Genomic DNA, 19,220 nt, shown 5'->3' on the forward strand with positions numbered 1-19,220 from the left:
AAGGGTACAAGGATCAAGACCCGAGAGAATCCCCATGATGTGTAATTGTGAATTTGAAATTTTTGAATTTTGCAAGTTTATTTTCTTTTTTTTTTTTTTTTTTTTTGAATTTTTTATTTTTGAATTAATGTAGGCAATCTCAGTTCATGCGGTCCATCACTCACTTAGCATTCATGTTTCTCTTACACGGTACCAAGCACACGATGAGAGACGTAATTTGAGATGTGTTCATATCAAATACATTGGAACACTTGCCTTTAGACATTGTTTTATTGTTGCTTTGCTGATTTTTTTTTTACTTGCTTTTTGAATGTTATACAATTACACATCTTCCAATCCCAGGGTTAAGTAAATGTAGGTTAAAGAAATGAAGGCCAAACGTTAGACGAGGCTCAAAGGGGTTGATGAAGAAATGGAATGTGATTGAACGGGTAACAAGAAATGACAGGGTTGCAAAGGCGCCTCAAATCATTAATGTACCTTGTGTTTAGTTCAGCAATTGTTTTTTTTTTATAATGAATGAATAAAAAATGCTATGATCAAGATGTAAAGGAAATTTTCTCATTTTATTAATGGAAAAGTGAACTAAACACATGAAACATATAAAACTCAAAATGGAAAACCTATGCTAGATATGAATGGGGGAATGGAGATGAATGATAAATAAAGAAATCATGAAATCTTGCAAAAAGGATCTGTTGTGCACCTTGTGTTCACTATTTCTTGCCGCCTAGAGGGACTGGAAATTTGTTGGCATCAACAAGATCTTGAATAGCGTCCTTCAAATTCCAGCATTGTTCAGTAGAGTGACCCTTTCCTTGATGGAACTTGCAATGGGCGTTAGGGTTCCACTTGGCGCTCCTTTCTTTAGGTTTAGGCTCTAGAAATGGCCCAATAGGTGTGATCAAGACTTGACCGTAAAGGCGATCAAAGGCCGCATCATAAGTCATTCCTAAAGGAGTGCAGGTTCTCCTTTTCTTGGGCAACGGAGAATCAAGAGCTAATACTTCATTGAGATTAATTTGGCTTATATTATTAGTAGTATTTTCGTGCTTAGAAGACAAAGAAGAAGGAAGATCGTTCTTCTTGTTTTTCCAAGTGTTATTTTTGTTACTACCGGCAGTCATTATTAGATCATCCTCGATATTGATGCCAATGTCATATACAACTTTAAAATTGTTCAAAGGAAGAAATTTGAGATGTTGCTTGTACTTATGAGCCAAACTTTTGATGAAGAGGCGAATCATCTCTTTTTCTTTGGGAGGATCTACCAAGTGTGCAGCTATTTCCCTCCACCTGTTCAGATAAGCGGTGAAGCCTTCATTCTCTTTCTGTTTGAGAATGGAGAGTTCACGTTCAGAAGTTCTAGCTTGAATGTTACACTTGTAACGATTCATGAAACTTTCGGTGATATCTTCCCAAGTTGCAATGTGTTTGGCATCTAAGGAGAGAGGGAACACCGTTGGGACGAGTGTTACGTCTAATCCCTTGAGAGCCATGGTTGCAGAGAACGCCTTTAAATGGAACATTGGGTTGTCAGTTGGCTTGAACATGGGGATATCAGCAATGGAGAACTTCTCAGGCAGTCAGTCCTTCATAACCAAGGGTGTAGGAGGTCGTTGCATATAGGTGAAATCCTCATAAATCTTGCTCATTTGCTCTTTGATCTTGTCCATTGCAGCTGCAGTAACATTGTTTTGCTCTACTGTGTTGACTTTGGTAGTGAGTGCTTGTAACATGTTAGACATTGTCTCATTAGACTTGTTAATGTTCTCAATATCTTCCTTAGTGGCCATTGGGACAAACTGAAAGTAGTTTGAAGGTGATGAGTGACGTGGAGATGGAAAAGTTCTCTTTAAAGCCTAAGAGGTTGATGCAGTAATGACTCAAACCGTACCAATCTACCCCTGCTCCTTGACCGAGTACTCTAAAATGAAATAAATTCACTTAATTGTTTGACTAATTGCTCAAGATAGGAAAAGAAGGAAAAATAAAAGTCATTTGAAAACAGGAGAGAATAACTCCGGTCCACTCATCTTTTATCATGACGGAAATGGGGGTGCATGAACCTAATATACGATCATAGATGATATGGTGTATGACTCGAGTCAAGAAAAAAAAAAGAAAGTGTGTGGAATAATACTAGAGTCGTGAGTGATTAAGTGATATTATAAGACTCGTGGTATGATCGCATGGCTAGACATGTGAAAAGTAACCAAAATGACTGACGCGAGGACCAAGTTAACACGGAAGACTAAAATAAACTGACCGGGCTTATTTCCTAGGCACCGTGCATGGCAAAGTGTACCGTGTCACGACACAAGCTGCCGTGACGCGGTGACCATTTCAAGGTTTTTTTTTGCTGGAAATCCAACGTGCCACGGTGGAAACTGTCATGACATGGTGGATGCTGACGTGGCATGGGTTTTTTTTGCTCGGAATCCACCGTGCCACGGTGGAAATTGCCGTGACACGGTGAACTTTCCCGTGGCACGGTGGATGATGACGTGGCACGACAATTTTTTTTTTAGTTTGCGCTAATTACTAAGTGAGTACGGTCCATTGACAATCGTTAGTCATAAAATAATCCACCATAGACAAAGAAAGATCGTTAAGTTTAGGATCAAAACGACCAAATATACACACATAAAACACGTAGGCACAATGATGCAAAAAATAGTTTGCAACCTAAGGTCAAGTTCTATGTTTGACTATGGTCAGGTTTATTTGGTGTCAATAGGGTACCATGGTTAAGAGTTTAGACGTGTTAGCAAGGCAATCTCCCTTGAGGGTGTATGCCAACGGGCAGCTCCGCGAGTTCGTGATGAAATCGAACTCGACTCCATGGTTTGGGTGGATTTAATAACTCGGATGAACCCTTATTGCCATGAGCGTTTTTGGGTTGATAGAGGGTAAGTCCCCCTAGGCTAAGATGTATGTAGAACTCACACGTTTTTTCAGAAAAATCGAAGGAAGTTGACTATGAGAAGAGAAAACAAGCCACCAGAATAATTTTAGGACCGCCGTGACATAGTAGAGAGCACCATGCACGGTGTTGCACACTGTCAGACGGTGTACTGCACCGTGACATGGAAGATTCTGTCATGGCATGGTAGTCAGAAAGTCTGACTGGTGCCCTATTTTCCTTCGTACGCAATCAAGTTATTCATTTTTTCCTACGGAACATACCTAAATGCGACGTTAAAATGTCTATGCTTATGCAACAATGCCAAATTAATCACAGGAATATTTTTCAAGAATCTTTCAAGTCCCATCCACTCATCTTAATTAAATACCGATCACGCAAATCGATAAATAACCAAGAATCCTCCCCAGTGGAGTCGCCAAATTTTAGGCGTCGCTCGAAGTGCGCCTACATTAAGCAATGTTGTGAATATGCTTGGCACTTATAGTAAGTGGGAATTGACATAATACGATTAGGGACAAAGCAAAGTGGGGAGCCGCCAACAAGTTTTTAAGGAACTTGTAAACCGTTCACAGATAATTAAGACAACCACAATAAAGGGACAACGATAGGCAACAACGATTGACCCGTGATGGTTACACCCCATTCATAATCCATGAGATTACTAACTCCATATGGTTCGGAACCACAAAAGGAGGATCGGGGATGATGGTACGAAGTGAGTCATGGAGTCACATTCACCCGTATTGGCCTCTACTCGATTCTTATAGTGAAAAGTGATTCCTGCGATTTCAAAGGCATACAAACAAAATATTTAATTTTCTCCAAACTATTATTAAGCTAAATTGTTTTAATATTAATGCAACATATAATTCTAAAATATTAGTGATCACTTGATTCAAAAACAAGATTAAAAAGTAACCTAAACCGGTTGTCCAAATTATCTTATTAGGCGTGATTTTCAATTACATATTCCTTTTAAACATGCAATATGGTGATCAATAAAAATAAGAATAGAATTAACATTAATATTGAAAGCAATTTAACAATAATAGTGTTAGTCAAATAAAATAATAATAAACCTAATCATGATATTAGCAATATAAAAATAAAAATAAGTAATTAAATTAATTACACACATTCCGCGCGTTCCTTTAAATTTCTACATCATGAATAAATTGTTAGTAACTTCAATAAAATAATATAAATCAAATAGTAATTAAATTAAATTAATGTAGATTTGATTTGGTCCAAACCCTCAGTTATGTGTACCTTTCATGCCTTGGTTTAAGGACGGAACCTCGGGTTAAGTATGGACTCCTTGGAGTGCTTAAGGGAAGAATGGTGTAATTAGGAATATAGATTTAAAGCTTAGAATATGGGAGAGAGAGAATAGAATAATTTTTGTTGTAAAAGAGAGAAAGAGAGAAGGATTTGATGCCCCGAACTGCATAAAGAGGGGGAGTATTTATAGGGAAAATGAGTAGAGGGAACACGCGGACCCCTAAAAAGATAAAAACCCTAAAAAATAACACCGTGACACGGCAAAGAGCAATGTGACATGGTGACAGGCACTGTTAGATGAGGGAAGGCACCATCAGACTGGGGAAAATCCTGTGACGCGGTGGACAACTAGAGTAACGCGGGAAGTGAAAACGCGTGAAGGGTTTACACGGAAAAGACACCATAAAATTCCGTGACACGGCACACGTACCGTGATACGGCAGTGTCCACCGTGGCACGGTACAGTACACCGTGTCACAATATGGAAAAACGCGGATATTACAGGGAAAAAGCACTGTGACACGGTGAGCAATACCGTGTCACGGCAGCAGGTACCGTGTCACGACAACATGTACCGTGCCACGGTGGAATTTGACGCGAAAAAGCCTCAAAAATGGCACCATGACACGATGTACAGTACTGTGTCACGGCAATAGGCACCGTCAGATGGGGAAAGGCACCGTCAGACGGGGCACACTCCCGTGACACGGTGCTTTTGCACTTTGCGCGGTGATTCCAATTTTTTACTTGTTTTTAAAATCATCATAACATTTGATCTGTAACTTGGAATAAGGCATATAATATATCATTGGAAATATTATCAAGTATACTTTCCAACCCAATTATTATTAGGTCAAAATGATTTTTATATTTTAAGATATGGCGTTTTAGTGAAAGGGTGTCGGTTTTGGGCTGAGTTTAGTGTTTTGCTCATATCTTTTTCATTATAGCTCGGAATTGGGATTATGATACATGGTTGGAAAGATTATTTCATGTCCTATCCAAAAAATTAATAATTGGATCAAAATTATATATCCATAAATTCATTTTCTCTCGGTTTTGCGATGTTGACACAAAAAGTGGAAAATAGGTTATGGTTCAGGGAAATGAGCTAGAAATTTGATTGGTTCATGAAATATAATGGATATAACATGGATTTAAGCACTCCAAATATTATATAATCAACCCAAACAATAATGGTGGTGAAAGTTGTTCATCATCGGGTTTGGTTTTGGGGAGACATTTTTAGGTGTTTACACATAGATGTTTGTTGTACTTTTCATGACAGTTGTCAATGAAATTTTGTACTTACGCTAGTTTAGGTGGCCTTTGGGCAAGTTGGGCCACCTTTTCTCGCCATCTACCATAGAAAGCAAGGAAACCTTCATCGTCACCTTTCTTAAGCATTTCAAGTTCACATAGAGTTGATTTGAACTCTACGTTGCTCTCATATTGGGTAATGAAAGCCGAAACTACATCTTCCCATGTTATTTTGAATTTAGTATGTAGCCCATAGTACCATTCTCTTGCGGTTGGGTCTAGAGATAAAGGGAAGTTAAAGCATAAAGCTTAGGATCAACTCCCTTTAATTCCATGGTGCTAGTAAAACACATTACATGATTTTGTGGATTATTGGTCATCTTAAATCTTGGCAAGTCCATAGATACGAAATTTTCCGGTAAAGCAAGTCCTGTGGGAGGAGAAAAATTTTCTACGTCGAAGTACTTGTTCCCCATTGTAGAACAAAGAACTAGATTCTCCAACGACTTTTCTTTGATGGATAATTGTTCTATATTTTGTTTCAATGCTAAGGTTTCAACATTTTTCTTTTCAGCCTTATCGAGGTTCTTGATTCTTTTCTCCTCGGCTTCTTGAGCCTTTTCCTCTCTCAAACGAAGAATCTCCTCTTGATGTTTTTCAATGGTTGACATTGTTGTTGGACTAGGACTAGTTGTCGAGGGAAGGTGGTTTAAAAGGGGTTGATTATTGGATGGTAAATGTAGAATGCGAGTGCCCGTAAGTCTTCGTTCCCAAGCTTGAAAACTGGCCCTAAAAGAAGTACGAAAGGATAAGTAAATCGATACGCTTGTTTAGAATAAAAAAAGGAAATGACGCAAGATATATTCAAACGGATAACATCACCCTTAAACAATTCTTCAATGAAGATATTGTTTGAACGAGTTAATTTGTTTTTTGAGAAATCAAATCAACTCGTAGCAGTGGGCGCGCGCAAGTGATGAAGCAGGCACGCGCATCCGAATCACTTGCGCTGGTAGGGGTCGCGCAACTCATTAAATTGCACACGCAACCTGCTCATAAGATATTTTTTAATTCGAGCGCTTTTTTTGTTTTGTCATCGTTTCTATTATTTTTTTTGTTACCCTTCGAATACGACTCAAAATTACGAAGAGACACCTTCGTAATTGGGAACCTAGTCCAAACTAAAAAAAAAAAGAAGAATATCCTAACACGTTGAATATAGTCACATAATCACATAAAGCATGTCATAAGCCAAGATTCACGCAATGTCATTCTAAGGTCAAAAGGCTTGGGTGTCCAGAGTTACCATTTCTTAAGAGACGACGCACAAATCAATCACTCAACGTGTTGACTCATGGCATCGCTCTCCCAACATTTTTTTGGCGATGTGGGTCGGATAATTGTTAATTATTTCTGAATAGAAGCCTAGCGTTAGCGACCCCTAATCAATGAGCCAATCCCCAAAGGTTGAAGTGTGCTATGATTATGCATGATGCAATGTTGCTTGTTTGGTTTTTACTTTTGTGGAAAAGGAAGATATTATTCGTTCAAGTCTCGCTCTCTAACTAGAGGTTATCCAAGTTAATTCCTGTTACAACCCATAGGTAACCTAGTGTTGGAAACCTTGGACCATAACTAAGAACTAATCATGTAACCTCTAAGTCCCCAGTGGAGTCGTCACTGTATGGAGGGTGTTCCTATCGTAGGGGATCTTCTCCTAAAATGCCCATTGGCCCTTTAAAAGCCTAGGACTTTACACTTGTTAAGGTGTAGTAGGATTTGAATTCCTGACTGTTTGGAGGATCTTAAATTAGAATTGATTCTATCATTACGCTTTTTTATAAGAAACAAGTAGGAGTCGCTGATGAGTTTTAGGAATAATTAGCACAAATCGTAAGTTTACCCATGCCCAAATTTGTCTACATAAACCAAAAATGAGTTCGAGAGCGAGGGTACTAAAATAACGTTCCCTTTAGGGGGGAATTGCTATCCTAGCCCTAGTACGACCTCTACTAGCTCTTCCTTTTTTACCATTTCATCACCAAACAATATATGCAAAGCGATACCTAAAACTAAGTTAGTTGATTTTATTTCAACACATCAATTCACGTAGGAATTACATTGCAACGTCATTATTCTTTATTTAATCAAATTCGTGAATAGGACAAGAAATAAACAATATTCGCCTTGGCTTAAGTGATCAACCAACAATTAATTATTCAATTCTAATATTATTTAACGCAAGATACTATGTGGAATTGATTAATTAAACCTTTTAAAGTGATCAAGCAACACTAATTAATTAATTAATTAAAGTTCTTTTAAACAAGAAAATAAAAGTGATTCATCTAAGTACTCGGGAATTTACCACTTCTCTTTGCTAGATCTCCGTTTAGGACACTTATGGACTCCTTCTTGTTTGGGAACCTCCACTGTAGTAACAAAATATCAAAGGGGTGAGTGTTAAGGAAAATAGGGGTTAGGTAGCACCAGTTTACAAGTTTTCTTCCAAAGTATCGAGTTAATTTATGTGTGTTTAAGCCTCAGATTAAGCCTCTATTTATAAGGAATAATGGGTAGGTTTAGGGTTTCGAACATTCTAACGCAGCAGGTGTTGCGCGCAACTGATGAGTTGCGCGCAACAACCCAACGCAAATGATTAAGCTGCACTGCTATAGGCAACACAACTAATTTTCTTGCGCACGGCTTTATGGAAAGATTCGATTTTCCAATATTTTGAAATTTTGAATTTTTCACGAGTGCAACTCTAGCAGTTGCGCTGAGTGTCATGCGCAACTAAATTAGTTGCGCGCGCCAGCTCAGCGTGATTCCTTGAGATACGCGCGTTATTTTCTGCGACAATGCTTATTAGGCGCTCCTAAATCCGTCATTATTGGGCTTTAAGTACGGACTTAAGCCTAATTATGATCGGATTTAGTTAATTGGACTTTGTTTCTTGGTTTGGGCTAGTCTTTTGTGTTTTTTGGTTTAACCAGCTATCCATAAGCATTCATCACTTCCATCCGACAGGAAAATGGTTTTGTTTATCGTTATTGCACTTCTTGTCGGGACAGGAGGCCATATGTAGATTTCTACACCGGGCCAGAGAGAAATCAAGCAGCAGTAGCAGAGGTTAAAAAGATTCTCAAATGGGGTTTCATTAAAAAATTCCAGTATAATGTGTGATTATCAAATGTTGTGCTTGTGAAGAAGCCAAATGGCTCTTGGCCTATTTGCGTGGACTTTAAAGACTTGAATAAAGCCTTCCCAAAGGATGATCCCCCTTTACCAAAGATAAATAGATTGGTGGATTTGACCGCTGGTCACGCCCTCCTAAGCTTTATGGATGCCAAGGCCGGTACCATTCATCTAATACCCATGTCAGAAAAAGATCAAGCCCACACATCGTTCATCACCAGCCAAGGGGTATACTGCTATAACGTTATGCCATTCGGCCTAAAAAACACCGAGGAAACATACCAATGCTTGATGAACAAAATCTTTGAAGGGCAGATGAGCCGAAATATTGAAGCTTAAGTTGATGACATGATCGTTAAAAGCAAAGAGAGCTCAAATCACATTGCAGACCTAAGGGAAACATTCACCACCCTTACAAAATATAAAATGAAGCTTAATTCAAGCAAATGTGTCTTTAGCGTGAAAACGGTAAAATGCCTCGGCTTTATGCTAGACCAACATGGTATTGATGCCAACCCGGACAAAGTTCAAGCAATTCATGACATGGAATCCCCTAGGAATATGAAATAAGTACAACGCCTTATAGGTTGCTTAGCTTCGCTTGGACGATTTTTATCTCGATTAGCTGACAAAAGCTTATTCTTTTTTAAGGCCCTCAAGCGGCCTTAGTTCATGTAGCAAGAGGAGGCTGAAAAAGAATTCTAGCATTTGAAAGATCACTTCACAAATACCCCAAAACTTGTTAGCCTCATGCTCGAAGAGACGTTGTATGTGTTCTTAGCCATATTTGACTATGCCCTAAGTGCAGTTCTTGTTGCTGAGAGGGAGGAAGATCAAATTCCTGTCTATTTTTTCAGCCATGCCTTGAAGGGGGATGAGACACGATATACTGTTATCGAGAAAGAGGAGTACGCTTTAGTAATGGCTAGCAAGAAGTTGAAGCCATATTTTCAAGCACACCAAATCAAAATTCTCATCAGTCAGACAATCAAGAAGGTGTTAGAAAGAAAAAATCACTCCTCCCCGATGACAGATTGGTCAGATCAATTTGCTGATTTTGGAATTAAATTTGAGCCCCTTGAGACCATAAAAGTGCAAGCCTTAGCTGACTTCATAGCTTAGTGCGCCCAAAGGCCTAATCCAATGGACATCTCCGCCCCATGGGCTCTTTATGTGGATGGATCGTCTCGTAAGGCTGGAAGTGGGGCTGGGCTAGTCGTCACCTCCCCAAAGGGAGAAAAGTTCGAATATGATATTGTAGGGATTTAGTTACTCTAAGAAGAATTTCATGAATCATATTCATAAGCATCTAATAACCAAGATCAATGCATAACACATAACGAATAAGTAATTATACCTTTGAAACGTGATTCCAAGTATGATCGAGAAACAACAAAGGAGACAAAGAACCTCAAGTGTGATTCCTCTACTTAGTCCACGAGCATGGATTAAACCTCCACTAATGCTAGTTAGTTGCAATTGAACACTTCAATTGACCTTTTACGGAGAAGAGAGAACAACAAACCAACCATGAACCACCACACAAGCTACCACAAGGGGGAGGCCATACGGACTAGGGGAGGAGAGAGAGAGGGCCGTGAGTGAAAGAGAGAGGATTAGGGTTTTGGGACTTGGTTGCTTGAATTTCAATTAATTGACTTGTCAATCGTTATGTCAATCTAAGTCATGGATCTTATTTATAGATCACATCTCAAAATAAGAGTCCATGTCAAGCCCAAACTCCTAATCCTAATCATCCTACTGTAGCCCAACACTATATATGGTTTGTTATAATCTCATGAGGCCCATTAATGGGCCTCATTCTAAAGGGCTTTGGACTATTTGTCTAGCCTAAAGCTCATTTATCATAATCTAGAAATAGACAATAACAACCCAAAATAACGAACCTATTATCTCCATAATTAGTGATCCTTGATATATCTAGTAATTGCAATCGATGACATAATTCTTTCAATATCCCGGCCCACTTGTCTAAGACAAGTTCGTAATATTCAAAATCCTCAAGTCAATGTGTGTCGATTTGATAATGTGATTGCATCTCATGTAGTGATCATATTAATTCACAAATCTTTTCTTTAAATCTGAGTTAGAATTACAAAACAAATGATTACTATGTAATCCATTTGAGCACGACCATGCATTTTCTAAATTCTCCCCTCTTCAAGGGGCCAAGACACATCCCTAATTAAATAGATAGACTCAATCCAAACTTGTGGAAACCAAAGCTCCCACTCAACTCTTGAATTAACTAGGAAACATCCTTTATAATCTCAAGTTATGGGGAGACGTTTGAATGTACCACGGTCAAATCAATTATTGAATAGAATCAGTGTTCCACTCATGTCAATTGAATCCACTAATATATCCGAAAGCTCTATACTTGAACTTCAAAGTAGGTCTATAGTTCGATCATGCATCATATATGCATATCCATGTGATTGACCGAGCTTCACTACGCTCCAACAACCTATGAAACTACGCTATCAAGCTTACATGCTAGTCCTTGTATTGAAATCATTTATGTCCACTTTAATGATTTTGAACTAGGAACTTAAATAATTTATGGATATTTTTCACCTATGGGGTTTCATTCACCAGGTCATCAACCTGATGAGCCCATCAATCAATAATTATTTTGGACAATTTTATTTAATATCAAAACCATAATTAAATAAGAGAAATAATGAATTTTTGATTGAACATAATTCTGCAAATGAATGCATTACATATGTAAAAAGTTTTTCTCAAAAATTAAATGTAGGCGTCGTTCGAAGTGCGCCTACGTTAAAGCATGTTGTGAATATGCTTGACACTCATAGGTAGTGGGAATTGACATAAACGATTAGGGACAAGGAAATTAGGGAGCCACCAACAAGTTTTTAAGGAACTTGTAAACCGTTCACGGATCAATTAAGTCAACCACGAATAAAGGGACAACGAAAGTCAACAACGATTGACCCGTGAAAGTTACACTCCATTCATAACCCATGAGATTACAAACTCCATATGGTTCGGAATCACGAAAGGATGATCGAGGATGATAGTACAAAGTGAGTCATGAAGTCACATTTTCCCGTATTGGCCTCTACTTGATTTTTATAGCAAAAAGTATTCATGCAATCTCAAAAGCATACAAACAAAATATTCAAATTATTCAAAACTATTATTAAGCTAAATTGGTTTAATTTTAATGCAACATATAATTCTAAAATACTAGTGATCACTTGATTAAACAACAAGATTAAAAAGTAACCTAAACCGGTTGTCCAAATTATCTTATTAGGCGTGATTTCCAATTACATATTCCCTTTAAACATGCAATATGGTGATCAATAAAAATAATAATAGAATTAACATTAATATTGAAAGCAATTTAACAATAATATTGTTAGTCAAATCAAATAATAATAAACCTAATCATGATATTAGCAATATTAAAATAAAAATAAGTAATTAAATTAATTACTCAAATTCCGTGCGTTCCTTTAAATTGCTACATCATGAATAAATTGTTAGTAACTTCAATAAAAAATAATATAAATCAAATAGTAATTAAATTAAATAAATGTAGATTTGATTTGGTCCAAACCCTCAGTTATGTGTACCTTTCACGCCTTGGTTTAAGGACTGAATCTCGGGGTAAGTATGGACTCCTTGGAGTGCTTAAGGGAAGAATTGTGTAATTAAGAATATAGGTTTAAGGCTTGGAGAGAGAGAGAGAGAGAGAGAGAGAGAGAGAGAGAGAGAGAAGAGCATGATTTTTTATGTAAAAGAGAGGAAGAGAGAATGATTTCATGATCTGACTCTTCCTCTATTTATAAGGAAAAAAGAGGGGTCGAAGAATAAAAACAAGATAACAATTCGAATCGGATAAAACTCTTGCGATAGACAACAGTTTTTACGGTTTTTATTTCTATCATATCTTTTGATCCAGAAATCAAAATAAGATAAATAATATGTCGTTAGAAAGATGTTGAAGTCTACTTTCAGAAAAAACTTAAATCAGATTAAAAGTTTTTGTAGAATAAAAGATATGGCCGAAATAGTGAGACAATGTCAATTTTAGATATAGTTTGATATTTCATTAATATCTTTTCCGTTATAGCTCGGAATTGATATTAATATATATCATTGGAAAGATAATTTCAAGGAATATCCAACCATCTAATATTTGGATAAAAACTATTTTTCATGAAAATAATATCTTTCTATCTTTAAACGTCTTTCAATTCGAATAAAATTAGGACTTTCAAAAAGAACAGTTTTATTAAATTTCAAACTCTTTAATCTTATCTTTTTAAAACGGATAATTAAGATCTATTCGAAACTTATAGAAGCTTTAAATTAATCCTAATTGTTTTAGGAATGATATTGAATTCTTTGGACCCTTCGCAAGATCATTGGGTCGTAGGTAAGGTGGGCTTAGGTTCGATTTGGGCTAGTTTAATATTTTGGTCATAACTTATTCGTTATAACTCAGATTTTGGCTTATAATATATCGTTGGAAAGATTTTTTCAAAGCCCATACAAAAATTAAATCATTGGACCCATATTATTGACCAAAATAAACTGGAGTAAATATTTTTATAAAAAGGACATGAAATGAATGATTTTAAAGGACACGAAATGAATTATTTTAGGTTAAAGGCCCGAAAAGAGGAAAATAATTTATGGATTGGGGAAATGGGCTAGGAATTGGGTTATTTATGAAATGGAAATATGGATTTAAGCACTCCAACATCCTCAACAAGACCAATAACGGCGGTGAAAGGTTGTTCATCATCGAGTTTGGTTTTGGGGAGACATTTTTAGGTGTCTACAGAAGCCCCCACTTTACATGAGGTTGTAGAAACATCAGTTTTGAAAACGATAGTCAAAGTAGTCGATAGGGACAGAGAATGATTTAAGACAATCTGCAATCCTAAATCACTCTATATATGCCCATACCTGCAAAAAAAATGATAGTTCTACAGATAAAACAGTAAAGGGATAGAATGCTTATCTGACACCAGTGTATCGGTGACAAATGGGTTTGGTAGCTTCCTATGCTTGAAGGAATCCACCAGATGAAGTCTGTTGAAGTGCTTTCTATGCTTGAGGAAAGCCAACAGATGAGTTTGGTAGCTTTCTATACTTGAAGAAACCCACTGGATGACTTTTTCCATGCTTGAGGAAAGTTGACAGATGATTTTGGCAGCTTTCTATTCTTGAAGAAATCCACCGGATAATATTTTCCATGCTTGAGGAAAGTCGACAGATGATTTTGGCAGCTTTCTATGCTTGAAGAAATCCACCGGATGACACTTTCCATGCTAGAGGAAAGTTAACAGATTATTTTGGCAGGTTTCTATGCTTGAAGAAATCCACAGGACTACACTTTCCATGCTTGAGGAAAGACCTGTCTGATGATGAGATTGCAAGTCTTTGTGTATTGAGAACCTTGCGCTGTGAATCATCTTTGCTTGGGTGATGATCACTAAAATGATGATGGTTCAATTTTCCCCGAACGTGGGCTTTAGATGGTTCGCTTATCCCCGAACGTGGGCTGTAGATTGTCCACTTATCCCCAGACGTGGGCTGTAGTTGGTTCGCTTGTCCCCGAACGTGGGCTGTAAATGGTCCGCTTGTCCCCGGATGTGGGTTGTAGATGGTCTGCTTATCCCCGAACGTGGGCTGTAATTGAGACCTGCAAAATAAAATTTGACAAGGGACTCGTATAGACTGTGATTGACTTGACCAGCTGCCTTGACCAAGTTTGACTTGTCACGAAATGACATGTGTATAACTTATGGTAATGTGTGTGTATATGGTGTGTGTGTGTGCAGACACAAGCAACCAAAAATGGAAAAGCAAAAATATTTCGTCATTTTTGTCATGAGACGAGTGGAGGGTACTAACTTTCTCCCGAAAAAGAAAGACGTGATAACTGAATTTTAATTTTCGAACTTCCCTCGATGAGAAAATTTAGAAATTTTTTTTGAACTTCCCCAAAAGAAAAGACATGAAAAAGGGAAGAAATTTTGAACTTCCTCGTTGAGCAAGACGAAATAAATTGCATGGATTGAAATGTTTTTCTTGAAGACAATGTATGCATGTTGCATGTTCTTAGGCTAGGAGGCTAAGGACAATTACATCATGTGACACAATAGATGAATAAATTGAACTTAGGTCATGGAGTTAAGCATCATATATGGTGTAAAGCAACAATCTTGAACGTCACTTAGGTCTGGAAGCTAAGAACGTATATAAGTGAAGTGATTACTAAGTATTGTATAATAAATGTTGCTTAGGTGAAGGAGCTAAGCACGATATGCTTTGTATGATTAAAAATCATTGATATATAAATTTTGCTCAGCACATTATACGATGCGTGAAACAATGAACATTGTTCAGGTCAGGAAGCTAAGCAAGTATACAGTGTTTCTTCTAATGAATGTTGTCCTGAAAAACGATGAACCATGCACAGTGTTGAAACAAGATTCCATGATAAAGGGTTCTTAAAGGGAAGGATGATATGGATATGGATGTGTGAGTGAAGTCTGTTAATGTGATACTAATGCTGGCTGCAAAGGTTATGGTGATAGAAATATATGTGAGAAGAGTCAAAGATGATGACTCTTTAGGCTGGGTAGGCTAAATGATGTGGGTTCAAGCCCCCAAGTCTAGCTCTAGATGGATAGGGGTAAGCATTGGATATTCTTTGACTCGATCAAGCATGGATATGAATATAAATGTGAATATGAATGTGGCCGCACCTCGATATGAGGTTGGCTACGTATCCGTTAAGAATTAGGCCGAACGTAGCTCTAACTGAACTTTGCACAAGTGTATGTACACCTCAAAGAGGTCTTTCAAGGGTTGTTATGTTGTTAAGCTGAATATTTAAGGAAGAAAAGGGTATAAGGCTCAAGACCCGGTAGAATCCCCAAGATGTGCAATTATGTATTGGACTTTGCAAGTTTTATTTTGCATATATTTTTTTTGTTTGAATTTATTTTCTTTTTTTATTTTTTTTTATTTTTTTGAATCAATGTAGGCAATCTCAGATCATGCGGTCCACCACTCACTTACCATTCATGTTTCTCAGGCACGGTACCAAGCGCTCGATGAGAGACACAACTTGAGACATGTTCATATCGGAAACATTGGAACACTTGCCTTTAGACTTTAGTTTTTTATATATATTTACTTTCTTTTTTTTTTTTTACTTATTTGGACTTTCATTCTGAATATTAGACGAATTGCACACCTTCCCATCTTAGGCTTAAGTGAATGTGGGTCGAATAAAAAAGGTCAATCTTTGGACGAAGATCAAAGTGGTTGATGAAGAAATGGATATGTGATTAAGTGGTTAATGGGGAATGAATGGGTTGAAAAGGTACCTCAAATCATTAGTATACCTTGTGTTCGGTTCGACAATTGAATTTAATTTTTATTTTTTTTGTTTTTTTTGCTTGCTAATCACATGATAAAATGTAAGAAAGAGATGCTCATTTATGAAGAAGGTAAGAAATGTGACACATAAATAAATTGATAAGGAGAACCTATGCTAGACTTTTTAGGGAGGAGGGTTTGAAACAAAAGAAGAATAAAACATGAAATATTTGTGAGAAGCTTACATTGTGTTTAGTCTTTATGGTTGTTTATGAGTTAATTCTTGCCGCCTGGTGAGAAAAGAAGTTTGTTGTTGTTGATGCTTTGATTAGAAGGAAATAAGGTAGGAGTGATGTTCCCCTCATTCTTCCAACTATTTCCTAATGATTTTAGGCTCAAGTATTGTATAAGGATGAACTCACGTAATGCATTCACTCAATACTCGAATTGGAAAGGAAGAGTGTATGAAACAATTTTGAAAACTGATGAGAAATACTCCACTCATTCATATTATGACGGAAAACGATGCATGCATGGTCCTAGTAAACGATCATAAACAATATAGTGCATTACTCGAAGAAAAAGTGTGTGCAAATGACTCATCATGTTTGATTAGGTGAGTTTATTAAGACTCGTGGTATGATCGCATGGCTAGACATGAGGACGTTGTGAAAAACAAAGGACCCAATGACCAAATAGCACGGAAGACTTGATTAATTTTGTCTAATTTTAATTTTTATGCTATTTACTAAATGAAAACGGTCCACTGGCAATCGTTAGTCATAAATAAGATCAACAACAATCAAAGACAAAAAACACATGCTAAGGTTAGCACAAAAATCACAAGAAACCAGGAATAGGACTAGAACTCTAGAAGAGTTAGGACTCATGGATATAAAAAATAAATAAAAATAAAGTCTATAATCCTATGTAATACGAGTAGACACGGATTAAAGAACTTAGCTAAGACTATATTGACACGAAAAGATATAAAAAATTAAAATAAATGATTTAAAGAACTTGAAAGGGAATAAAGAGTATGGAAATTGAAGTGGGAATCTGCTTGGATTCCAAGCTCAGGTGTTTCCCTGATGTGAGAGAATGTAGGTGTAATAAATGATTTAACGTGTCCCTAAAATGGGGAAATATCTCCCTATTTATAGGGTCATTGGAGACTGTGCCCCCATCTAGGTCACTTGACCTAGATTTTAGTGGGCTACGCCGTTTTACGGCGCTTCTTGGGGTTTGGGCCCTTGAAGGCCGCCATTTCAGAGGTTTATCCAAGGGGGGCCATGTGTCAAGAGGATATTAGGCCACGTGGGCCATCCTGAACTCGACACGTGGCCTCCTCTCATTGGTCCACGTGTCTAGGGTATTTTTACCCTAAACATTTTCCCCTCACAGGGGTCACATGCGTATCACGTGAGGCCTGTGACACGTGTCCACCTTTCTAAGGTGAACAGTAACGGGTAGTAAAATTTGAATTTCAAATTAAAGTTTCCCCCCGCTTTTACCTTCTATAAATAGAAGTTCCCCCCCCCCTTTCTCTCACCTTACGCTCATTTTGACTTTTTAGAGAGAGAAAGAGAGAGCTTCTAGAGAGAAATTCTCTGCCTCCGTCTGCATCAAAGTAGTTTCAAGTTTTCGTGTGCTAGAAGTTCAACACCCGGTTTACCGGTTGTAGCGGTTTTCTGATTAATCACAGTTAAAGTAAAATAACCGCCTGTACCATTTTAGCTTTTCTCCTTTTCAACTTGTATACAATTTTTTCTCCGCCCGTATACCTAGTTTTTTAGAAAATATAAATGAGTTCTCAATCTACTCACTTGGCACTGCCTAGGACACTCAGCCGGTCCCCCGGAACGGCTAAGTCTAGAACAGGGGGTGCCTTTTCTGGACTGTCGGAACCGATATGCTCATCTCTGAATTCCTCCCTCTATGTGTATGTGCAGGACACAATGGCCAGAACGAAACAGACGGCCAGACGGTCTAGGAGCCGGCGCACTATAGAAGTGCCAGCCGATGAGGTTGTTCCCGACGGGGAACAGAGGGATTTGGAGGAGAGTGGTACCGATGAAGAGGCTCCCTCTACTTCCGGGAGCTCTAGGCTACGAGAGGTAGACGGCGAGGGATCCGCCTCCTCTAATGAAGCCGGCGATGCTGAGGCCGGCAAAAGGTCAAGGGCCGAATCTTCAGGCTCTGACCAAGATAATTTTGCGGCTGACTATCAGCATCCGCCTAAGGTCGCTGACAACCCCAACCCTAAACGGACCCGGATGCTGTCGGGTAACATTTCCCTTCTCAATAGCAGCCTTAGGGCCTTCAAAGAAAAGCACCCCATTGGAAGGGGCTGGGACATCATCGTTTCTCCGGCTGACGCTGTAATTGCCTGGAACGATGATATTGATAATGCAGACCATTACTTCGTCTGTTACGAGGCGGTCATCGAAGCCGGCCTCCGGTTCCCCCTCCACCCCGGGATTAGGAAAATCCTAAAGGGGTACGATGTAGGAGTTTGGCAGCTCACCCTTAATTCGTGGGTGAACATTCTAAGCTACATCGCCGCCTGCGAGTTCCAAAATATAAATCCAAGCTTTTTCGCCTTCGCTCATATGCATTATTTGAGAAAGGCCCAAAGAGGCCATGGGGCATGGTATACTTTGACTACCTTTCCCCAATATTTGATGACTTTGGACAAAGTGTTCAAATGGTCCGGGTGGAAGGACAAGTTTTACTTGATTTCTTCCCCAACTTTGAGACATAACCGGACACTGCGCCGGTACAACACTAAGCCAGCTCTTCTAGGCAGGAAGTGCCCTCTCCGGCGCTATCTACTAAGGCCTGGGAGAAAATAATAGAGCCGGGATTTTATGAAACAACAACCGAGCCAATGAGGATGGGACTCACATTATAGTTCCAAAGAAATGGATCCCCCATCCGGACTTCTTCAAGGACGAGTGCTTCTTGTTTGCCTGCTGGCTGAGTACCATGTTTCCCAAGGGTAGAATACCTTACATCCGGAATGTTTGTTATTTTTATTTTTTTTCAAACTTTCCATAATTTCTTCTAACCTTGAATTCTGTTCATGCAGCCGACGCCTTGAAGATGATGGATCCGGCTAAGACACTAGCTAAGTCGACGGCGCTGCTGCGTAAAG

This window comes from Chenopodium quinoa, unplaced genomic scaffold, assembly GCF_001683475.1.
Source record: "Chenopodium quinoa cultivar QQ74 unplaced genomic scaffold, ASM168347v1, whole genome shotgun sequence".
Taxonomy (NCBI): Eukaryota; Viridiplantae; Streptophyta; class Magnoliopsida; order Caryophyllales; family Amaranthaceae; genus Chenopodium; species Chenopodium quinoa.